The sequence below is a fragment of the Pan paniscus genome, chromosome 6 (assembly GCF_029289425.2).
Source record: "Pan paniscus chromosome 6, NHGRI_mPanPan1-v2.0_pri, whole genome shotgun sequence".
NCBI lineage: Eukaryota > Metazoa > Chordata > Mammalia > Primates > Hominidae > Pan > Pan paniscus.
Window position 1 is genome coordinate 82165842 of NC_073255.2, and position 25390 is coordinate 82191231.

General features: G+C 43.9%; 1 long non-coding RNA gene and 1 other non-coding gene across 2 annotated transcripts in view; both read left to right on the forward strand.

Annotated features, from left to right (window-relative positions):
• Window positions 1-16089, forward strand: part of LOC134730680 (uncharacterized) — a 36153-nt gene extending 20064 nt beyond the window's left edge. The window contains exons 3-7 of the long non-coding RNA XR_010112595.1: window positions 4417-4517; window positions 5229-7696; window positions 9382-9456; window positions 10701-11692; window positions 12803-16089. This is a non-coding gene — a long non-coding RNA (uncharacterized LOC134730680). The remainder of the gene's footprint in view (window positions 1-4416; window positions 4518-5228; window positions 7697-9381; window positions 9457-10700; window positions 11693-12802) is intronic.
• Window positions 16090-17638: 1549 nt separating this feature from the next.
• Window positions 17639-17742, forward strand: LOC117981277 (U6 spliceosomal RNA). The gene has a single exon (XR_004672755.1). It is a non-coding gene; the product is annotated as a U6 spliceosomal RNA (small nuclear RNA).
• The last annotated feature ends 7648 nt before the right edge of the window (window positions 17743-25390 follow it).

Below are 25390 nucleotides of genomic sequence, written 5' to 3' on the forward strand. Positions count from 1 at the left end.
CAAAGTGCTGGGATTACAGGCGTGAGCCACCATGCCTGGCCTATCTTTTTAAGAGACAAGGTCTCATCCTGTTTTCTGGGCTGGAGTCGAGTGGCCCAATTGTAGCTCACTGCAGCCTCAACCCTCTAGGCTCAAGTGATCCTCCCACCTCAGCCTCCCAAGTAAGTGTGGGATCACAAGTATATGCCACCAAGCCCAGCTAATTTTTTATTTTTATTTTTTGTAGAGACAGTGTCTCCCCCATGTTGTCCAGGCTGGTCTCGAACTCCTGGACTCAAGTGATCTTCTTACCTTGGCTTTCCAAAGGGCTGGGATTGCCAAATACTGTGGCTCATGCCTATAATCCCACCACTTTGGGAGGCCAAGGCAGGTGGATCACTTGAGTTCAGAGTTCGACACCAGCCTGGGCAACATGGTGAAACCCTGTCTCTACTAAAAATACAAAAAATTAGCCAGGCGTGTCGGCATGTGTCTGCAGTTCCAGCTACTCAGGAGATTGAGGCAGGAGAATTGCTTGAACCTGGAGGCGGAGGTTGCAGTGAACTGGGATTACACCACTGCACTCCAGCCTGGGTGACAGAGTGAGACTCCAACTCAAAAAAAAAAAAAAAGAAAAAGTGCTGGGATTACAGGCGTGAGCCAACATGTTTGCATTTATCTAGTTGAAGCTACGAGGAGGTAGGAGGGCCTAGTTGTCCTTGGTGTTTTGACGTAAGGGCTAGACAGTGGATTGATTTTATTAAATATTGCTAAATATTAATAAATTTATTGAATCCATTAAATATTGTTAAATATTAATACATTTATTAAATTTATTAAATATTAAGTATTATTAAATTTATTAAGTATTACAGGTTCTTTTACACCACAAAGCTAGATAAACCCTTTACCAGCCCTGAATAATGGCTTCCCCTTTCTTTTTTCCTTTGTTCTTTTTGTCTGGGGAAGGGGGACCACAGAAGTATTTAATAAAATAGCACTTGTGGCCAGGTGCGGTGGCTCATGCCACCCCAGCACTTTGGGAGGCTGAGGTGGGCGGATCACCTGAGGTCAGGAGTTGGAGACCAGCCTGGCCAACATGGTGAAACCCCATCTCTACTAAAAATACAAAAAATTAGCCAGGAGTTGTGGCGGGTCCTGTAGTTCCAACTACTTGGGAGGCTGAGGCAGGAGAATCGCTTGAACCGGGAGGTGGAGGTTGCATTGAGCCGAGATCATGCCATTGCACTCAGCCTACATGACAGAGTGGGACTCCGTCTCAAAAATTAAAAAAAAAAAAAAAAAAAAAAAAAAGCACTTGTGCTGAATGTGGTCTTAAAATAGTTGCAATCCAGGCCAGGCACAGTGGCTCATGCTTGTAATCCCAGTGCTTTGGGAGGCCGAGGCAGGCAGATCACTTGAGGTTAGGGGAGACTAGCCTGGCCAACATGGTGAAACCTGTCTCTACAAAAAATACAAAAATTAGCTAGGCATGGTGGCGGGTGCCTGTAATACTGGGGAGGCTGTGGCAGGAGAATCGCTTAAGCCCGGGAGGCGGGGGTTGCAGTGAGCCGAGACTGCACCACTGCATTCCAGCCTGGGTGACAGAGTGAGACTCTATCTCAACAAAGAAACAAATAAACACCTATAGTTGTAATCCTAGACCTCGATGCATATCTACCCTCTTTCCATTATGAAAAGCCAAGGATGAAATCAAACTATAAAGAGAGCAGGGAAGGAGGACCACTATCTTGCTCTTTCACTCCCCTTATAATTTTTTAGCATATTCTCACACCTCTGCTGTTTGTGTATTTTTTTATATGTTTTAAAGATATTTTAACCCAGTCTTGCATTTAAATGTTCAAATTTTAGGGGCCCACATGTTTTATCAGTTTTTCTTTGTTTTTTATTTTTTTGTTTTTTTTTTTTTGAGACGGAGTCTCGCTCTGTTGCCCAGGCTGAAGTGCAGTGGCACGATCTCAACTCTCTGCAACCTCTGCCACCTGGATTTCAGCCATTCTTCTGCCTCAGCCTACTGGGTAGCTGGGATTACAGGCCCGTGACACCATGCCTGTCTAATTTTGTATTTCTTTCTTTTTTTTTTTTTTGAGACGGAGTCTCGCTCTGTCACCCAGGCTGGAGTGCAGTGGCACTACCTTGGCTCACTGTAAGCTCCGCCTCCTGGGTTCACGCCATTCTCCTGCCTCAGCCTCCTGAGTAGCTGGGACTACAGGTCCCTGTCACCATGTCTGGCTAATTTTTTTGTATTTTTAATAGAGACAGAGTTTCAACATGTTAGCTAGGATGGTCTCGATCTTCTGACCTCATCATCCCTCCCCCTCAGTCTCCCAAAGTGCTGGGATTACAGGCATTAGCCACCATGCCTGGCCCTAATTTTGTATTTCTAGTACAGACAGGGTTTCATTATGTTGCCCAGGCTGGTCTCGATCTCCTGACCTCATGATCTGCCTGCCTCGGCCTCCCAAAGTTCTGGGATTACAGGTGTGAACCACCATGTCCGGCCCAGTTTTTCCTGTTCTAAGGAAACAGTTGAGTAATAGCTTTGCTCCTCCTTTAACCTAAATTATTCCTTTCATGAGGTTAGTGACTTCTGACAGGCAGAGGTAGGTAGTCTGAAGCCTGATTACCTGGTCCCAAAGTGGAGGAAATGGAGCCCTGACCCAAACAAATAGGTAGTAAAGGTAAATTAAAAATATGAAGTTATTTTGAAAGGCATATGTTGAGATGTTTAATATTTCCAGCCCTGTCTGGTGCACCGTGTAGAACTTCTCCACCTTATCATATGTCACTCTTAATAGTTCCTTGTATATCCGTCCAGTGTTGATGTAAATAAAAGCAAATATGAACGTAAGTTCTTACCTCCTCATACTCTTTTACACAAAAGGTAGCTCATATAACCTGTTCTGTACTGTTTTGCCCTTAACAGTATGTCTTGGGGATCTTTCCTTGTTGGTACAGAGAAAGCTTTCTCATTCTTAAATCAGAGCTGCATAGTATTGCATTGTGTGAATGGCTGCCTCCTACTTTATTGAATCAGTTCCTTATACATGTGCACTTCAGTTGTTTCCAGTATTTGCTCTTACAAGCAATACTTCAGTAAGCAAAGGCAGCTTTTTTTTTTTTTGAGACGGAGTCTTGCTCTGTTGCCCATGCTGGAGTGCAGTGGCACGATCTCGGCTCACTGCAACCTCTGCTTCCTGGGTTCAAGCAATTCTTCCACCTCAGCCTCCTGAGTAGCTGGGATTACAGGCATGCACCAGCATGCCCGGCTAATTTTTGTATTTTTAGTAGAGATAAGGTTTCGCCATGTTGGTCAGGATGGTCTCGAACTTCTGACCTCAGGTGAGCCACCCTCCTTGGCCTCCCAAAATGCTGGGGATTACAGGCCTGAGCCACTGTGCCCGGTCAAAGGCAGCTTTTTTATTTTTATTTTTTTTTTGAGAGAAAGTTTGGCTCTTGCTGCCCAGGCTGGAGTGCAGTGGCGTGATCTCGGCTCACCGCAACCTCTGCCTCCTGGGTTCAAGTGATTCTCCTGCCTCGGCCTCCTGAGTAGCTGGGATTACAGTCATGTGCCATCACACCCGGCTAATTTTTTGTATTTTTAGTAGAGACAGGGTTTCACCGTGTTGGCCAGGATAGTCTCGATCTCCTGACCTCAGGTGATCCACCTGCCTCGGTCTCCCAAACTATTGGGATTATAGGTGTGAGTCACCGCGCCCAGCCAAAGTCAGCTTTTTAAAGGGTTGCACAGCACTGCATATGCTACTTAAAATGAGATTATTATTCTTCATTCTTAGAATCCCAGTTAGTTTTATTGGTTGATAAATTCCCAGTTACTCGTACTCACAAGCACAACATTGATGATGAGTCTGACATCTTTTCGTAACTCAAGAATCATTAGTATGACTGCCCCATGGAGGCATACTGCTCTCTCTCAGGTTTATTTCAATAATAAAACCTTTGGAAATTTTAATAGTGAAACCTACTTAAGGCCCTTTGCTCAAGAAGTCTGAATCACTGATCACTGCAATTACTCCCATGGCAGCTATAGAGCAACTTAACAGGATAATAGTGAATAAGATAAATTACACTTCAGATTCTTAATGGATTGATGTGCAAAAGTATATAAGGGAAGATGAGTGTGGGAGAGGAGTGCCTTTCAAATTTCTGCACACAGCAATAAAATAGGGAACTGGGCCATTGTAGCCATTACTGTTAGGGATTAGTCATCTAGTAACAAGCTCTGGGGCTCAGTGGTGGGTAGCACATCCTGTTTATTATAGACAACAAATTGGGTTAATTCTCTTGCTTGTGTGTCTCTGTGGAGGGGTTGGAAATTCTAGGTGATTTGCTAATTGTCTGATTTAGAATACTCCCCTTTCTACTAAATGATTAGTGTCTTTGGTGTGAAAATAGGGAGGCAGACCAGTTTTACAAATAGCTGCTGGCCTGGAGAATAACAGTTTCTACCAAGTGAGTGGTTAAAAAAGGCAGCCTGGAAAAATAACTGTGGGATGGTAAGTGTTTCTTATTTTCAAGGCTAACATAAGTTCTTCCTATGTGTTGGGGATGGAGGAGGGGATGGGTCGGTTAAGAAGTGAGTACAGTGCTTGCTTTTGCTTTGAGTGTCCCTCAATTTGTGTTTAGGAAAGAAGAGTGAGTATGTGGTTATATGGGTAGGGGGTGGGCCAGGGAAGGGGCTCAAGGTAGGAAATTCAGGAGACTTCACTGTAGTTCCACCCTTAGGGATATCCTTGGCACCTGGTCACATTGTGGATGCCTCACCATCTGCTGGGTATCAATTTTTTTTTTCTTTAAAGATGGAGTTTCACTCTTGTTGCCCTGGCTGGGGTGAAATGGTGCAATCTTGGCTCACTGCAATCTCCACCTCCTGGGTTCAAAGGATTCTCCTGCCTCAGCCTTCCGAGTAGCTGGAATTACAGGCATGTGCCACCACACCTGACTAATTTTGTATTTTTACTAGAGACGGGCTTTCTCCATGTTGGTCAGGCTGTTCTTAAACTCCCGACCTCAGGTGACCTGCCCGCCTTGGCCTCCCAAAGTGCTAAGATTACAGGCATGAGCCACCTCGCCCAGCCAATCACAATTTTAAAAAACCACCATAGCCTAGTTAATGATGCTTATTAGCTTATTGCCACTAATCATTGTGCACACTCACTTCCTATATCAGAGTCTCTAAACTGCCCAATTTTTTTTTTTTTTTTCAGATGGAGTCTTGTTCTGTCGCCCAGGCTAGAGTACAGTGGCACAATCTTGGCTCACTGCAACATCTGCCTTCTGGGTTCAAGGGATTCTCATGCCTCAGCCTCCCGAGCAGCTGGGATTGCAGGCATCCACCATCACGCCCAGCTAATTTTTGTATTTTTTAGTAGAGACGGGGTTTTACCATGTTGGCCAGTCTGGTCTCAAACTCATGACCTCAAGTAATCTGCCCACCTCCGCCTCCCAAAGTGCTGAGATTACAGGCGTGAGCCACCGTGCCCAACTTAAACTGCCCAATTTTAAGGGAACAATTGGGAAAACACTTGTTTAAAAAGGAAATGAAGGAGTTGCCACGACTGTGGTTAGCTGTGTGAAGACCCTAGAAAACCTATGTAAACTCCTGGGGGCTCACAGTCTTACTGCCTGGTCAAGAACCTTAGAAAACTTAGATGTACGTGTTAGGAGACCAGGTCTGAAAGCTCCCAGGGTCGTATAAACTTCTATACTAAGTTCCATGATACCCGATGGGTAGTCCCACATTTAGACATGCTATTGCTATTGCTGCTTCCTTCCTTATCATGAAAAGAGCAGAAGATGCAGACAATACATGAAGCAGGAAGACAAAGGGGAGACACTGAACTTGTCACCTACCTTTGGGTGCCCCTCATGCTTCATGTTTCCCATTGAGCCTCACTTATCAGTGACACAGGGAATGGTCCCTTTGCTGTCCACTTTCCCCGTGGCTGCCTGGAGGTAGGAGAGGCAGATCGTGTCACTTGCCGACATTATGTTGCTGTGGATTCGTTGGAGGGACAGGAACAGGAAATCTTCCTGGTGGTGTATGTATCACTGGGGCTCACAGGGGTACTTTTTAATCTTCTCACTGGCCTCTGATTCTGTGACCCTGGTTATTATATGTTCAGAAAGTGTCAGCTTATTTGAAAGTGATACTCTTCTTTTCTATTTAAACACTGCCAAAGACCATCAAGCTTTTTTTTTTTAATTGAAACATTTTGGTATTTTTTATTTTTTGGAGATAGTCTTGCTCTTTCATATGAACATGAAGGGACTCATCGTCCTTCCCCTGCAGTATGTCTTTAATTTAATAACATGTCAATGAAGGGTTGTGTCTGAATGAATTATAGAAGTTCAGGACCTAAAAAAGGAAGGTCCCAGAAACCGGGCTTTGGTTTATTTCTACTACTACACTTGCTATTGAAACTAAGCAGGCAACTTCATTTCTCTTGGTTTCAGCTTTCTCATGTGTCAGGATGGGAGAGGAAGGGAGCCGTTGGGATAAGTGTCATTCCGCTGTCTGTACTTCAAATCTGGCTAACACGTGTGGCAAATACTTAGATTTGTTGACAGAGGTTTCCTGGAGTGCTGTCTTGAACGATTCTGAGCAGGCTCAGCAAGAAAGTGTGTTTGAGTTGATTGGGTGTATCTGTCATGGAGAAGGAAGTAATGAATGGGGAGTGCTCGCAGCATTCCTGGGGCATTCCTGTTTATTATCTCAATACCTGGTGCTGATGTTTCCTGTCCCTTATCAGGAATCCTGACTACTCTGTGTCTGATGACTGGAACTTACTGAGTGCTGCTTAGTTGCATCATAGACACCACCTGTCTTTGAACAGCTACCCTGCCTCTTGATGAGAATGCAAAGGCTGCCAGGGGCCACTGCTGTATGGAGTGGATTTCGGTCATTTCTGCTTAGAGCACAGAGGTCATTTTGACTAATAACATAACTCTCCTTTTGATTGAAAGTGTTAAAATGTTCCTCCTAAAAGTACTTATTTTTTAGGCTTATTCTTCAGATTTGCCCAATATCCTAAGTAAAATGCCTTCAATATGAAGTGGATATTGCTTGATTGTAGGGAACTTGTCCATAATGTACTTGAGAATGCAGATACAAATAAAAGAATGTCTGTGTCAAATTTTATCTTCTACAAATTATGTTCTCTTGCACTTTCAGCTCAAGCTGTTGGACTCGCCGAGGCAGTAAAAGTACCATATCCTGTGTTTGAATCAAACTCCAATTTCCTGTATATAGAAGGCTTGCCAGACAGGATTCCCTTCCGAAGCCCTACCTGGTTTGGAATTCCATGACTTGAAAGGATCCTTCGTGGGAGTAATAAAATCAAGTTTGTTGTTAAAAAGTAAATTCTAGGCGGGACGTGGTGGCTCACATCTGTAATCCCAGCAATTTGGGAGGCTGAGGCAGGCAGATCACCTGAGGTCAGGAGTTTGAGACCAGCCTGGCAAACATGGTGAAACCCCATATCTGTTAAAAATACAAAGAATTAGCTGGGCGTGGTGGCAGGTACCTGGAAACCCAGCTATTTGGGAGGCTGAAACAGGAGAATCACTTGAACCTGGGAGGCAGAGGCTGCAGTGAGCTGAGATCACACCACAGCACTCCAGCCTGGGTGACAGAGTGAGACTCTGCCTCAACAACAACAACAACAATAAAAAAGTAAGTTATATTTGCCACTGTAGTCATTTCTGGAATTAAAACAATAAAATGACATTTCTACTAAAATGTTTTTCTAGCTAGAGGTGACAAGTGTGGCTGTAAGTCCTTGATGAAAAGTCTGGCTCTGAGCTGCAGTCCTGGCACTCTCCATTGACCCCGCATCCCATACTCAGTCGTCTTCATCAGTACAAGAATAGTGACCCCTGCCTCCACGATGTTCAGACACACTGTGGTGGCTTGCACTATGCCTAAGTACTTGAATGACATTTAATCTGCTGGGTTTTATTTGCTGGGTCAGTCTTGTTGGGGACTAAATATTGACGATTGAGTTTCCTTCCTTTTTTTTTCTGAGACAAAGTTTCACTCTTCTTGCCCCGGCTGGAGTGCAATGGCGCGATCTTTACTCAGTGCAACCTCCGCCTCCCAGATTCAAGTGATTCTTCTGCCTCAGCCTCCCGAGCAGCTGGGATTACAGGCATGCGCCACCATGCCCTGCTAGTTTTTGTATTTTTTGTAGAGACGGGGTTTTACCAAGTTGGTCAGGCTGGTCTCAAACTTCTGACCTCAGGCGACCCACCCGCCTCAGCCTCCCAAAGTGTTGGGACTACAGGTGTGAGTCACTGTGCCTGGCCTGATGATTTTTTTATTATATCTGTGTTTCTGCAGAATTTTAGTGGCTGAAGAAAGTACACTAGTGTTAATTTTCTTTTTCATGAAAGAAGTAATTTACTATTCATTCAGTTACTTGCCAGTCGTGGGAAGGAAAAGTCAAGATTTTCATCCACAATGATAGGAATTATTGTGACATTACAGGATGACTCTGTGAACACCTTTAGGAAAAAACCCTGGTCATATCACAACCATTTTACTTGCTGTGAGACCACCATTGTACTGACTACTGTAACATTTCTTGGTTTTCTAGACCTGAAGTAGTTATTTTCTACTTGCCTCCTGGAATGGCTAACAAAATAAACACTAAAGGTAGAAGATTACCTGTACTTCATATTATATTTCACTGCATTAAGACATCCTTTCTCAGCATTCCTTAAATCACACAGAATCATTGGCCACTATCTTTGTGGGACTTGCAGTTAGTTTCTTGGCTTTTGAAGGTGTTTTATTTAATGGACCTCTTTTTCTTTAAAAAAACATTTTATTGGAAGTGTCACATTTGCAATCCCACCTCATTCATGTTTCCATGGCTTTGTTGAGCCCCCTGTGGAGGATTACACTACAAGTTTAATTCTGCAGGTTTCTTTTTTTTTTTTTTTCTTGAGACAGTCTCGCTCTGTCAACCAGGCTGGAGTGCAGTGGCGCAATGTTGGCTCACTGCAACCTCCGCCTCCCGGATTCAAGCAATTCTCCTGCATCAGTCTCCCAAGTAGCTGGGGCTACAGGTGTGTGCCACCATGCCCAGTCAATTTTTTGTATTTTTTTTTTTTTTTTTAAGTAGAGACGAGGTTTCACCATTTTCGCCAGGCTGGTCTCAAAACTCCTGACCTTGTGATCCACCCGCCTCGGCCTCCCAAAGTGCTGGGATTACAGGCATGAGCCACCGCGCCCAGCCACAGGTTTCTTTGAAAAGAGCCAAACTGAATGAATTTTAATACTCTGCCCTTATAAGGCATCTCCTTCTGTATTTTTTTCCTACAATAGACTAAAGTAATTCTGTGCTTATTTTATAGCTTTGCAGTCCCCAAAAAAACCATGAAGCCCTGAGAGTAATGAAAAGCTTCCTGACATTGAGGTCACTGTGGAAGGTAAGGGCCAGTCCTTGGCATGTTTCTGTTGATTCTCCAGTGTAATAGTTATGTCAATTCACTAGCTATGTGTTTATACAGATGAAGGTAACCAAACTAGTTGTACATATGAACAGCTGCCTTTGATAAAGCTAAATTTCTGAATGTTTTTAATTGAAATTTTGAAAATGATTAACAAAAAATAAATAACATGGATTACATCATAAACTGCACTCAAGAAAATCCCTAAAATGCTTTTCCTCTATTACAAAAAATAAGGGTGCAGAGGGTCATGTGGAATGTTTCTTTGCCTTTTGTCCTCTTTGTTTTTTCTATTCTTTTAAGGAAAGAAACTTGGGTAGTTTAAACAGCAGTGCCTGGAATGAAAGTATTTCCTACAACACCCTCTAATGTACTTCCTTCTCTCCATTCCCACAGGGTCTGCAGGGTTCTCATCTTTTCATGTTCACAGTATTGAAATACGTTATACAATACCAAAGACAGTTCCCAACCAACCCTCAAATATGGGTATTTCTTCCATCTCCTCATAAATGCAAAAGGAAATAACTGCGTTAGGATCATTCTTTTTTTTCTTTTTTCTTTTTTTTTTTTGGAGATGGAAGTCTTGCTCTGTCCCCCAGGCTGGAGTGCAGTGGCATGATCTCAGCTTGCTGCAGCCTCTGCCTCCCAGGTTCAAGCAATTCTCCCACCTCAGCCTCCTGAGTAGCTGGGACTGCAGGTGCACGCTGCCACGTCCAGCTATTTTTTTGTATTTTAGTAGAGACGGGAATTCACCATGTTGCCCAAGCTGGTCTCGAACTCATGAGCTCAGGCAATCTGCCACCTTAGCCTCCCAAAGTGCTACGATTACAGGCATGAGCCACCGCACCTGGCCTAGGATCATTCTTTATGTCCTAGGTGTCAATTTTTTAAATAGTTTGCAGTACTGGTGTTTAGTGGTGCAGTAATTTCCATTTAATCATCTGGCATACTCAGAGAGAGGATACCAGATGACTAAGAGTATACCTCACAGAGAGTATACCAGCTGACTAAATAGGGACGAGAGCGAGTATTTAAACGTTTCATTCATTGATCCTGTTAAGGGAAAGTTTACTTAATAACATAAACTCTTGGTTATGAATTAGATGTTTCTCCTATGAAAGCTTGTAGGCATCTTTTAGCAACTTAATACCAGATTATTTCTGTTCTGAAATGCCAAGAATTAAAAATACATTCAAACCTTTACTTTTCTCCTTTTGGAAAAGATCAGAGGATCAGAGATCTCTCCTCTACACGAGGTGCCATCCTTTCCTGAAGGAGATCCTTGTAAAGTGCATGAGGTGTTCCTTTTGGTAAAAAGACACACTGCGCAACCACAGAGACCTGAGCCTGAACCTATAAAGATTTGAACAAGGTGAACAATGACACTATGTAAAATATGTGCCACCATGCCTGGCCTCTGCTAGTCCTATATTCTCTAGAGTTCCTTTTTTGGTAGCCAATCTGTCATTATGCCTTTGCCCTGTCATAATTAGTTTTTTTTTTAATTTTAAATTTGACACTTTACACATTTGAGTGGTTTATGTCTCCTGTTTGGACTCTGACAAATACAGAATTGATGCTAGGAAGGGTCCTGGGAGATAGACCCACACAACTGGGATTTGGGCATAGATTTGGTTATCCAAGGGGCAACGCTGAGCTCCTTGCCAATGGGAAATGGGATGCTGGTGATTTCCAGGAAGTGACCTCATAATGACTCAAGCTACCACTTACTGTTGATTGTGATGAAATGCCAGCTAAGGCATATGCCTTGGGAGCTAAGTGGCTGCTGCACTTGACCACTATGAAGACTGGTGTGGGAAGAATCCTTTTGGATTCTCCAGCCTGTGTTGCCCAGGCTGGAGCACAGTGGTGTGATCTGCTCACTTGAGCAGAGGCCCCTAATCCCTGGGTCACAGGCCTGTACTGGGCCACACAGCAGGAGGTGAGCAGAGGGTGGGTGAGCGAAGCTTCATCTGTATTTACTGCCACTCCCCACATTACCACCTGATCTCTGCCTCCTGTCAGATCAGCGGCAACATCAGATTCTCATGTGAGCACGAACCGTGTAGTGAACTGTGCATGCAAGGGATCTACCTTGCTCTGTCCTTAGGAGAATCTAATGCCTGATGATCTGTCACTGTCTCCCATCACCCCCACATGGGACCATCTAGTTGCAGAAAAACAAGCTAAGGCCTCCCACTCATTCTACATTATGGTGAGTTATATAATTATTTTGTTATATGCTACAATGAAATAATAATAAAGTGCACAATAAATGTAATGTGCTTGATATATCCAAAAACTGACCTTTGCTGCCCCGAGTCTGTGGAAAAACTGTCTTACACAAAACTAGTCCCTTGTCCCTCAAAAACTGAGGACTGCTGCACTTGAGCACTTACAGAGGGAAAAACAAAAAGCTCAAGTCTTTACCTCTCAGCATAAGCCGTGGTCTAAGATCCACGATAGCCCAAACAGAATTTCTTATTTCTTGTATCCACGGGGCTGATATCATTGGAAGTCAAACACAAACTTAAATGTGTGGGTTGCCGAATTACAATGACAGTTGAATCAGTTGAATTCACTGTGTCACCAAGGTTCTCAAGAGAATGTTAGGGCACTAATAAGTGAAGAATGGGATCTTTTTTTTTTTTTCTTTTGAGACAGTCTCCCTGTGTTGCCCAGGCTGGAGCACAGTGGTGTGATCTTGGCTCACTGCAGTCTCAACCTCCCAGGCTCAAGCTATCCTTCTGCCTCAGCCTCCAGGGGAGGTGGGATGAGACCACAGGGATGAGCCACCATGGCCGGCTAATTTTTGTGTTTTTTTTTAGAGATGTGGTTTCACTGCATTGCTCAGGCTGGTCTCAAACTCCTGGGCTCAAGCCATCCACCCACCTTGGACTTCTGAAGTTTTGAGATTATAAGCAGGAGCCACCATGCCCGGCCCTGTTCTCTTTTACACTGGTTTATTGTGAGGACCTCCAATTGTCTTCCTGACTTCTATAGGCTTGCTCACTTCAGCCTGTTCACTGAAGCCAGAAGAATTCTCCTAAAAGGCAAATTTGGGTCAGAATAGTCCTTGATTAAAACTTGATGGTGACTGCCCATTGCCTTTAAGATAAAGTCCAAACTAATTTGGCCACAGGGCCTGGTAGGAGCTGGCATCCACTCATCTTCCCAGTTTTATCCTGCACCACCCTCCCCATATCCCTACCCTCCAGCCACACGGAATGTCAGTTTCCTTGGGGGACTTTACTGGTCCTTCTTCAGGAAACCCTCTCCCTACCTCCATCATCACTCTTTCACTCTCATCTTTACTCATCTTTAGCCTTAGCCGAGATGTCTCACCCCACTCTCTATGATGCAACAAGAAGCCCCTGGGGAACGTTTCAGTCCCAGTCTGTACTATTGTCATGTGCTCATCACAGTCTGGTAAGTGCTGGCATACGATTCCTAAATTAGTCCATTTTGCATTGCTGTAAGGAAATACCTCAGGCTGGGTAGTTTATAAAGTAAAAAGGTTTATTTGGCTCACAGTCCTGCAGACTATACAAGTAGCATGGTGCCAGGCTGGGCACAGTGGCCCACACCTGTAATCCCGGCACTTTGGGATGCTGAGGCAGGAGGATTGCTTGAGCCCAGAAGTTTGAAACCAGCCTGGGAAACATGGTGAGATCTTGTCTCTAGTAAAAATAAAAAAATAGCCAGGCATGATAGTGCATTGATGCATACCTGTGGTTTCAGCTACTTGGGAGCCTAAGGTAAAAATATCTCTTTATCCCAGGATGTCAGGGTTGCAGTGAGCCATAATTACACCACTGCTCTCTAGCCTGAGTGTCAGAGTGAGACCCTGTCTCAGAAAAACAAAAGCATAGTACCAGCATCCGCTGGTGAGGACCTCAGGAGGCTTCCACTCATGGCGGAAGGTGAAGGAGGAGCCGGCATGTCACTTGTTGAGAAGAAGGAGCAACGGAGAGAGGAAGAGGTGCCAGGCTCTTTAAACAACCAGCTCTCATGTGAACTAGTAGAGAGAGAACTCACTCATTACCTTGGGGAGGGCACCAAGCCATTCATGAGGGATCTGCCCCCACGACTCACACCTCCCACCAGGCACCACCTCCAACATTAGGGATTCAATTTCAATATGAGATTTGGAGGAGACAAACATTCAAACTATATCGATTTCCTGCTACCCTATAAGCTACATGAGGGCAGAAACTCTTTTTCTTCTCTTTTTTCTTTTTTTTTTTTGAGACGGAGTTTCACTCTTGTTACCCAGGCTGGAGTGCAGTACCGTGACCTCAGCTCACTGCAACCTCTGCCTCCCAGGTTCAAGCGATTCTCCTGCCTCAGCCTCCTAAGTAACGGATTACAGGCATGCACAACCATGCCCCACTAATTTCTGTACTTTTAGTGGAGACGGGGTTTCACCCTGTTAGTAAGGCTGGTCACAAACTTCTGACCTCAGGTGATTCGCCTGCCTCTGCCTCCCAAAGTGCTGGGATTACAGGTGTGAGCCACTGCTCCTGGCCAAGGGCAGAAACTCTTACACCTTGTTCACTGCTGTTTCCTGGGCACCTATTATAGTGCCTGGTATATAGTAGGTGCTCAGTAAGTGTTTGTTAGGGACTGATGTGTTGGTTCAAGCCTGTAATCCCGTTGCTTTGGGAGATGGGGGCCAGAGGATTGCTTGTGCCCAGGAATTCAGGGCCAGCCTGGGAAACATAGTGAGACCCTGTCTGTAGAAAAAATAATAAGCTGGCCAGGCGTGGTGGCTCACGCCTGTAATCCCAGCACTTTGGGAGGCCACGGTCTGCAGATCACCTGAGGTCAGGAGTTCAAGAACAGCCTGGCCAACATGGTGAAACCCCATCTCTACTGAAAATACAAAAATTAGTCGGGCATGGTGACACACACCTGTAATTCAAGCTACTCGGGAGGCTGAGGAAAGAGAATTGCTTGAACTCAGGAGGCAGAGGTTGCAGTGAGCCGAGATCATGCCACTGCACTCCATTCAGCCTGGGCGACAGAGCAAGACTCCGTCTGAAAAAAAAAAAGAAAAAGAAAAACTAATAAACTTAGCCAGGTGTGGTGTTACATGGCTGTAATCCCAACTACTTGGGAGGCTGAGGTGGGAGAATCACTTGAGCCCAGTTGATGGAAGCTGTAGTGAGCCATAATCACCTCGCCGTACCTCAGCCTGTGTGACTTAGGGGGACTCTGTCTCAAAAAAAGTAAAAAAAAGAAAAAGAAAAAAGAAATATTCGTTGGGGAAAAAAAGAGTGAACAAGCAAAGTTTCAGGAGAGTACTGTGAATGTGGGTCATGTCAGTAAAGTGTAGGGACTTGGGCAGGAGCGGCTGGACTTGAAGAGCAGGTTGGTGGAGACCAGGTCATTTATCCTAAGAAGTTTGCCCTGTAGCATGTAGATTAAATATCCCACGTTGGCTGCTGGCAACTGAACTGGGCTTCCTGTTTCTGTGTTTGGTTTGACCATCACAGTGTTGAAGAACTGTTGAAGTGAATACCTTGCAGTTTGCTACAGTTTCCCCCGGTCTCCCACATTACTCCGGCCTCCTTCCCTCACGTAGGTTGCCTGACCCTCTGAGACCTGTGTTTGCTGTTCCTGCAGATGGGTGGGTATGAGGTGATTTAAGGAGGAAGATTTAATATATGAGTTGTAGAAAGATAAATAGACTGGGTGCAGTGGCTAAAGCCTGTAATCCCAGCACTTTGGGACGCCAAGGCAGAAGGATTAGTTTGACCCAGGAGTTCAAGACCAGTCTGAGCCACATAGCGAGACCCCATCTCTACAAAAAATTTAAAAATTAGCCAGGCATGGTGGCATGCACCTGTAATCCCAGCTACTCGGGAGGCTGAAGTGGGAGGATAGCTGGAGCCCAGGAGTTGAAAGCTGCAGTAAGTGGTGATCTCGCCACTGCACTCCAGTCTGAGTGACAGAGTGAGACCCTATCTCAGGAAAAAAAAAAAAAAAAAAAGCAAGAGAGATAAATAGATCCACCATTAGTGGGAGTGTGCTTTTGAGTGCTCTTTAGGAGAAAAATTTATTTTAATATTTTTTCTTCTTTATATTTTTTATATTCTAGCAAGCCATTTCTTCAACAAGGAGAAATTAATTTCATCCAAAGAGCCCTAAGAGCAAGGGCAGACTCAGAAAATCAGAGGCACTGTAGTCAGTTTGAGCAGCTTATGTCTTCAGACTGCTAAGCTGGCCAGTGCCAGGCTGGGTCCCTTTAATTTCTCAAACACAAATCGCCCTGCTGGAATCTCAAGTTGGATCTGCAGTAGATCACCATTAACTCAGCAGCTTGCTTTGTTGTGAGTCCTTATGCCAGGAACTGTGCGGGATACAAAATGTAAGAGAACGCTGGAATAGAGCATCTCCTGGGGAAATGAGAGCCAGAGATACAGCGGTGCCCCATGGAGACAGCCAGCTGGTGTTTGGTAGTTCCTTGTGGAAAGGCTGTACTTTGGTAAGGTCTCCATATCTGCAATGTGGCCTTCAATATTGTAGGTCCCCAAACTCCAGGTTTTTACATTCGCTGCATAGCTCAGGGTTGTAGGGAGTGATTCATCCTAGCAGAACTCTGGTTTTTAAGGCAGGCGTTCCATTTATTAATTGACAAAGGAGGCATATTTATCCTTTAGTAACCTGATGATTTAGGTCCTTTCTTCAGGGACTCCCTTTCCACATAAAGGTTCTTGGAAAACTAAGCAGAGTATGAGGAAAAGGCTGTGAACAAGCTTGCTGGTCCCTCCCTGTCCTAAAAAAGAGCATACCTCTTCTGTAACCAGAAAACCCTTTTCACTAGTCAAGGCTGTGCAGACTGAGATGAAAGTGTGTGTGTGTGTGTGTGTGTGTGTGTGTGTGTGTGTGTGTGTGTGTGGACAGGGTCTCACTCTGTCACCCAGGCTGGAGTGCAGTGGTGAGATCAGAGCTCACTGCACCTTCCACTTTTGCAGCTTCTACTTTCCTCCTCCCACTTCAGCCTGCAGAGTAGCTGGGACTATAGGACTGTGCTACCACACCCAGCTCATTTTCTAATTTTTCGTAGAGATGAGGTTTCACTGTGTTGCCCAGGCTGGTCTTGAACTTCTGGCCTTACGGGATCCTCCTGCCTTAGTCTCCCAATAGGCTGGGATTATAAGTATGAGCCACTTCACCTGACCTGTGATGAGTTTTCAACAATGTGATTCCTCTTTTACAGAACCACCTAAGCTAAAGATTCTTTTGAGAACAAGGGCTAGCCTGTGGTTTCATGGCCTTTCTTCCATTTGGGGTTCTTGCCAAGTGGAATTTAAATGACCTGTTATCAAGATGGATAAACCCAAGTTTCCCAGTGCTGGAATATAGAAAATGGATGGACAAGTAAGTCCCACTCAGCACCCATAGCCCAGACATGGGGACCTCAACACACCTGGGCCCCAGACATCACCTTTCATTGTGGGTAGCTCAGAGATGACACTTTTGGTTGTTAAGTGCCCACTGGCAATAGTTTCTATAACAGCAAGTGAAGGAATAAATAGTCACCAAAACATTTTCTGTTCCCAATTCCAACATTAATTGGGTGAGATAATTATTTTATGAAGAATTGTCATATGGCACAGTCCTGGCCATATCTTCAAGTGAACAGAAAAATTCTATTAAAAAGGCAACCTTCTATCTCACTCTGTTGCCCAGACTGGAGTGCAGTGGTGCAGTTATGGCTCACTGCAGCCACAACCTCCTGGGCTCAAGCAATCCTCCTGTCTCAGCTTCACAAGTAGCTGGGACTACAGGTGCTTGTCACTACACCTCACTAATTTTCCCATTTTTCCTATATGTGGATTCCACAGGACTGACTCAAAAACTTGAGTATGTGTGGATTTTGGTATACATAGAAATGGAGGAGCTGGAACCAATCCCCCCATATACCAAGGGACAAATTGTGTCTGTTTCTACAGTTATACTGTAGGATACATTATGTTCCATGACAATGGTAATTTTTAATGACAGTTTTTAATTGAGTGGAATTACCCTAAAAATAATAAAATTAGCAGCTAATATTTACTGAGCTGTTACTAGGTGCCTATAAATATGATAGATTTTGAAATTCCCCATAACTCTTCCTTATTCCACTTAACCACTCTATCTTAAATTACTCATGCTTGCTTCGGTAGCACATATACTAAAGTTGGAACAATAGAGAGATTGGCATGGCCTCTGTGCAAGAATGTCATGCAAATTTGTGAAGCATTCCATATATTTTTTAAAAAGAGAAAAAAATTACTCCCAGATTTTCACTGGGTACATATGACCTTTTGTTTGAATTATATCCAAAGATGATATTTCCAGAAGTGAGATTACTGTGAGTCACAGGGCATGAGCATTCTTATTACACCTGATGTAAATTGTCGAGCTTTCAGGCATGGTGGCTGTCTGCCTTTAATTCCAGCACTTTGGAAGGCTGAGGTGGGAGGGAGGATTGCTTGAAGCCAGGAGTTAGAGGAGGCAGTATAGGGAATCACTGTCTGTATTATTTTAAAAAGACTGCCAAGCTTTACTCTCAAAGGCTTATATACAATTTAAACACCACTAATAGTGTAAAAAAATTGCCCATTTCAAGCCAGGCGCAGTGGCTCATGCCTGTAATCCCAGCACTTTGGGAGGCTGAGGTGGGTGGATCACGAGATAGAAATCGAGACCACCCTGGCCAACATGGTGAAACCCCGTCTCTACTAAAAATACAAAAATTGGCTGGGCGTGCTGGCCTGTGCCTGTAATCTTAGCTACTCGAGAGGCTGAGGCAGGAGCATCGCTTGAACACAGGAGTTGGAAGTTGCAGTGAGCACGCCACTGCACTCCAGCCTGGCGATAGAGTGAGACTCTGTCTCAAAAAAAAAAAAAAAAAAAGAAAATGCACATTTCATTGCACCTTTGCCGGCACAGGGTATTATAATTTAACAAGTTATTTTTTGTTTGACTATTTTTAATAAATAAAATACCTAGTATTACTTTATTTTTATTTGTCATATTTTAATATCTTTCCTTGTGTTAGCTTATCAGCTTTATTTCTTCATTGTCCTTTTTTTATTTTTGAGACCAAGTCTCACCCTGTCGCCGAGGCTTGAGTGTAGTGATACAGTCTTGACTCACTGCAGCCTTGACCTCCTGGGCTCAGGTGATCCTTCCACCTCAGTTGCTGAGACTATAGGCACATGGAACCATACCTGACTAATTTTTTTTATTTTTAGTAGAGACGAGGTCTTGCTATGTTTCCCAGGGTGTTCTGGAATTCCTGGCCTCAAGCGATCCTCCCACCACCCCCTCCCAAAGTACTGGTATTATAAGTGTGAGCCACCATGCCTGGGCTGTCTGTGTCTTTTCCCTTTATTTATAGAGTTAATGAGTCTTTTACTAATTTGATTATCTATTTTTTATGAAATTATAAAAATAGTAAATACTTTTAAATAAAGAAGTGAAAATTTTCCTTCACTCTTTAGACCCACAATTTTATCTCAGGAAATAATTGCTATTGCAAAAATGGGCCATATAGATACATATAGATACATATAGGCTAATTGGACATCACTTCACATTTTCATATTTCGTGGACATCTATGCCAATACCTATTGATCTATCTTACTCCTTTTCATGGTTGCATAATATTTTATTATATAGATGTATCACAGTTTACCAGTCAGCCACTGTAGGCGTTTAGGCTCCTTCTAATGTTTGCTTTGAGCTCTTTATATAATTAAAAATTAACACCCTCAGCCAGATGTGGCAGCTCACACCTGTAATCCCAGCACTTTGGAAGACTGAGGTGGGAGAACTGCTTGAGGGTAGGAGATCATCACCAGCCTGGTCAACAGAGTGACACTTTGTTTCTATTAAAATTTTTTTAAAAATGAGCTGGACATTGCAGTGCACACCTGTAGTCCCAGCTACATGGGACGCTGAGACTGGAGGATCACTTGAGCCTAGGAGGTTGAGGCTGCAGTAAGCTATGATCACACCACTGCACTCCAGCTTTGGTAACAGAGTAAGACTGTGTTTCTTAAATAAAATAAAAATCAGGTGGGAAGATTGCTCTAGCCCCGGAGGTAGAGGCTGCCATGAGCTGTGATTATATCACTGCAGTCCTGCTCACGCAATAGAGCAAGACCCTTTCTCAAAGAATAAAATAAAATAAAAATTAACCCTTTATCATATTTCCCACTAACACCTTCCATCCTATGTTTTTCCTAGAAGCCCTTGAATTTTGTTTGCTTTTCACATACCATTTAAAACTTTTAAGTACTGATGTCTGTTTCATCCCTCCTTTTTTTTTTTTTAAAGGATGTCTTTTTGTCACTTCCAGCTGGATCTACCATGAAAGACGTCAGAGTCCAGGAAGAGAGACTGACTGGGCAACATGTTATTCAGGTACAAAAAGACTTGGACTATAACTAAAAAATGATCAAATAATGGTGCATACATCAAGAACAATGGAAAGCACTTCTGGAGGGTGAGAGAAGCTTCCAGTTAAGTTGACATTGAAGCTGGGTCCTGAAAGATGAGGAAGAGTTGTATGAGAGTGAGGAGGGAAGGGGGAGGTGGAGGGATGGGGAATGGGCTGGGATGGGATGGAGTGGGCTGTCCAGGTGGGGAAACCAGCACTGTAAAGACCTGGACAATGAAGATGGCACATTTTGTTCAGGGAATGGTGAAGTAAGAGTGGCAGGAGTGCTTTGGAGAGACAGTAATTTGCTTGTATGGAATTTTGCCCAAGAGACCTCATTACAGTTTCTAATCTTTTGATGTTATCATCCATCACTGTCCTTGTCAGATAGTTTGGAATAGGTATGATGATCACAATAACATCAAGCATAATATTTCATTAATTCTCAGAATTAGAGAAGATGATGTGGTGATGGAAGAAGAGGTCAGAGAGGGAGATTTGAAGATGTTGCAGTTCTGGCCTTCAAGATGGAGTCAGGGGCTATCTTCAAGGAGAGTCAAGGAATGGGGTGGCTTCTAGAAGCTGGAAAAGACAAGGGAGCACATTCTCTCTAGAGCCTCCAGAAGGAATGCAGCCCCTCTTACACCTTGACTTTAGCCTTAATAGGCCTAGTTTGGGCCTCTGGTTCCCAGAACTATAATATGGCAGATTTTTGGTGTTTTAAGGCACTAAATATAGGGTAGTTTGTTGCAGCAGCAAGAAGAAATGAACATGAGCCAGGGGCAGTTGCTCACACCTGTAATCCCAGCACTTCGGGTGGCTGAGATGGGGAGCATCGCTTGAGCCCAGGAATTTAAGACAAGCCTGGGCAACATAGTGAGACTTCTTATTGAAAAAAATTTTTGTTAAATTAGGCAGATGTTGTGGTATGCACTTGTAGTCTCAGCTCCTAGGGAGGCTGAGGTGGGAGGATTGTTTAAGTCTGGGAGGTTGAGGTTGTTGTGAGCTGTGATTGAGCCACTGTACTCCAGCCTGGGCAATAAAGCAAGACCCTCTTTCAAGAAAGAAAGAGAAAAGAGAGAAAGAAAAAAAGAGGGAGGGAAGGAGGGAAGAGAGGGAGGAGGAAGGAAAGGAAGGAAGGAAGGAAGGAAGGACGCACGACAGATGGAAATGTTAGAGTGGTGAGGGTTGGCCTCACAAGTGAAAATTGAGCAAAAGCTTGAAGCAGGTGATGGAGCTGGCCAAGGTGCTGAGGGAAGAGCGTTGTAGGCTGAATCAACAGGATAAAGGCATTAGGAGACTCCCTGGTGAGTCTGAGGCTCTGGAAGGAGGCCAGTGGAGCAGAGAGAGAGAGGGAGAGAAGTAAGGGAGCAGGCCAGGGAGTTGCTAGGCGGTGATCAGTATAGATCGTGTAAGCCCTGGGAGGCTATTGCTGAGGCTTTGACTTTTATTCTGACTGAAATGGGAACTGCAGGAGGGTTCTGAGTAGAGAGGCGACATGATCTGTCTCCTGATTTAAAAGCACCCCCTGGCTGCTGAGTTGAGAAAGACTGTGGGAAGATTTGGGTAGAAGCATGGGGGCCAAGCTGTGTCAGCATCCAGGTGGGAGATGGTAGTGGTCCTGACCAGGGTCATGGCTGTGGTGAGAGATGGTCAGAACCTGGATAGATGTTGAAGTCAGCCAATAGGATTTCCTGACAGACTGGGTGTGGGCTGTGAGATAAGGCAGGGGTCAAGGTTGAGCTTGATTCTAATGGAATTATTAAGTAATTTTAAAAAACACTGCTGCCTTTCCCAATCCTACCAAGTAAAGGATGCTAGATGAAAGAAATCTCAAGTCGGGCCAGGTGCAGTGGCTCACACCTGTAGTTCTAACAGTTTGAGAGGCAGAGATGGGAGTATGTTTTAAGGCCCAGGAGTTGGAGAGCAGCCTGGGCAACATAGCAAGACATCCTCTCTACAAAAACAAAATAGAGAAATTTAATACAGTAAACTAAATACAGCTGAGCATGGTGCTGTGTACCTATGGCCCCAGTTACTCAGGAGGCCGAGGTGGGCAGATCTCTTGAGGCTAGGAGTTTGAGTCCAGCTTGGACAACATAGCAAGACTCCTCTCTTTACAAAAATTAAAAGAATAGCCTGACATGGTGGCACTTGCTTGTATTCCCAGTTAGGGGTAGGATGAGGCAGGATGATCTCTTGAGTCCAGTTGGACGAGGCTGCAGTGAGCTATGATTATATCACTGCACGCCAACCTGGGTGACAGAGCGGGACCCTGTCTCAAAATACAAATACAAATAAAATGAAATTTCAAGTCAGACCAGTCCCTTCTAGGCTATGGAGGCCTTGCAGCCACATAGCTGCATGATTGAGTTTGTGTGGCTGTGCATGAGGAGACCCCTGCCTAATTATTGTTGGCTATATAATCAGTTTATTTTTAATTTTAGTAATCAGATATATTTCCTCATACTTGATGGTCTCAGATATGTGTGGGTTTTGGAATTCGCCTTGGAACAGGTTGTAACATCTTATTGGTTTCATCATTCCGTAATTTTTTTTATCTGATCACTTTTTAATAAGATCAGAATTGACATTAGACTACCTAATCAGTTTTGATTAATGAGAAAATGAAATTGTGGTGTTTGCACTTTATCCAAGATTGGTTTCATATTGGCTAAATCTAATCAATACTTGAACAAATGCAAAATTAGAGCTTCTTTATCATGAAACACTTTGTCATTCTTGAAGAAGATGCCATTTCTTTTTTGTAGCCTTTAATAAACAGCTGCTATCATTGCAGACTTGCTATTCAGGCACTTAGGAATTTTTCACTAGAAGGCACGTAAAGAAAGACCATGAGCATTTGTAATGAATTTAGCATTCATTGTTTGACTGCATGACTGTCCCCAGAGCTGTAACTTTACTAACAAATTTTTCAGAAGCCACTTAGCTGGCAGCTGAGCCTAACCAGCCACTAACCATCATTATTCAGTGCTCTTTTATTCTTATCTATTTCTCCTCAAACTTGGCTACACTCAAAAAGTGATAAAATCTTGCATTTCTTTTCTTTCCTTTTTAGAGAGAAGATCTTGATCTGTGGCCCAGGCTGCAGTACAGTGACATGATCATGGTTCACTATAGCTTCAAACTCCTGGGCTCAAGCCATCCTCCCACGTCAGTCTCCCAAGTAGCTGAAACTACGGACATGTGCCGCCATGCCCAGCTAATTATTTATTTATTTATTTATTTATTTTTTCATAGAGATGGGATCTTGTTAGGTTGCTCAGACTGGTCTCAAACTCCTGACCTCAAGTGATCCTCCTGCCTCAGCCTTCCAAAGTGCTGGGATTACAGGCAGGCATGACCACCTGTGCCTAGCCCCTTATTATTATGTTTTTAAATAATAGCTTTATTAAAATATGATTCACACACCATTCAATTTATTGAAATCTGCAGTTCAGAATATTTTAGAATATTCACAGAGCTGTGCATCGATCACCGCAGTCACTTTTAGAACCATTCAGAGAAATCTGCACCCTTAGCCATTACATCCACTCCCCCAACCTGCCTTTGCCCCCAGCCTCAGGCAACCATGGATTCATTTTCTGTCACTACCTAATCTGGACAAATAGAATTGTACAATAGGTGATCTTTTGTGGCATTTTTCCCTCTTAGCACAGTGTTTTCAAAGTTCCTTTATGTCATAGGGTGTATCAGTATTTCATTTTTTCTATGGCTGAATAATATTCCATGGTAGAGACACACTGCATTTTGTTGATCCATTTATCAGTTGGTGGACATTTGGGTTGTTTCCACGTATTGGCTATTATGAATAATGCTGCTATGAAGATTGCAGTACAAGTTTTTGTGTGGACATATATTTTTATTTCTCTAGGATATATGCCTAGGAGTGAAATTGTTACATTATATTTTACATTTAACCTTTTGGGAAACTGCCAGACTGTTTTCTAAAGTGGCTACACCAGTTGGGTGCAATGGCTCACACCTGTAATCCCTGCTACTCAGGAGGCTCATTTGAGAGGATGGGTTGAGCACACAAGTTCAAGACCAGCCTGGGCAAGACAGTGAGACCCTGTCTTGATTTTTCTTTAAAAAATCCAATTAAAATGACAAGAAAAGAAATACCCAAAGTGGTTACACCATTTTATATTTCCACCAGTGATGTATGTGGGTTCCAGTTCCTCCACATCTTCACTGACATTATTTTTTTTTTCTAGACAGGGGCTTGCTCTGTCTCTCAGGCTGCAGTACAGTGACGCCATCACAGTTCACTGCAGCCTTGACCTCCCAGGCACAAATGATCTTCTCATCTCAGCCTCCTGAGTAGCTGGGAATTATAGGTACACGCCATCATGCCTGGCTAATTTTTATTTTTTTTTGTAGTGATGGGGTTTTACCATGTTGCCCAGGCTGGTCTCTTACTCCCGGCCTCAAGTGATCTGCCCACCTCACCCTCCCAAAGTTCTGGAATTACAGGCTGAGCCATCATGCCTGGCCTTCACCAACATTTGTTATTGTCCATTTTTTTTCGTTTATACCTTAAAGCAGTATAAGAACAAGTGTTTTCAATTATGGTAAACAAAAAATATAATCCCGGGGCATTTGGATGCTGAGACAGGAAGATCTCTTGATGCCAGGAGGTTTTTGTTTTGCTTTGTTTTGTTTTGTTTTGAAACAGAATCTCACTCTCGCCCAGAGTGGAGTGCAGTGGTGTGATCTCAGCTGTCTGCAGCCTTCACCTCCCAGGTTCAAGCGATTCTCCTGCCTCAGCCTCTTGAGTAGCTGGGATTACAGGTACATGCCACTACTGCCCGACTAATTTTTGTATTTTTAGTAGAGACGGAGTTTTGCCATGTTGGTCAGGCTGGTCTCAAACTCCTGATTTCAGGTGATCCCCCTACCTCAGCCGCCCAAAGTGCTGGGATTACAGGCATGAGCCACTGTGTCTGGCCTGATGCCAGGAGTTTTCGACCAACCTAGCAAGACCTCATCTCAACAGAATATTTAAAAATTAGCCAGATGTGTTGTTGCCTGCCTATAGTCTCTTTTACTTTTTGAGACATGGTCTGGCTCTGTCAGCCAGGCTGGGGTACAGTGGTATCATCATGGCTCACTGCAGACTGAAACTCCTGGGATCAAGTAATCAGTCCTCCCACCTTATCCTACCAAGTAGTGGTGACCGCAAGTGCATGCCACCCGGGTCTTGCTATGTTGCCCAGGCTGGTTTTGAGCTCCTGGCCTCAAGCGATCCTCTCACTTTGGCCTCCCGAAGTGCAAGGATTACAGGTATGAGTCACCATGCCTGGCCCCTACCCTGCCTATTGAGAACCATAAGAAAGAACCAAATTCTCCTTAGCTCAACTCGAGCCATTTCCCAATTGGTTCTTCCACAAGGGGCTGGTTATTGAGCTGTCCAGGCCTCCCAAGCAGCACAGAAATGAGGTGAGGGA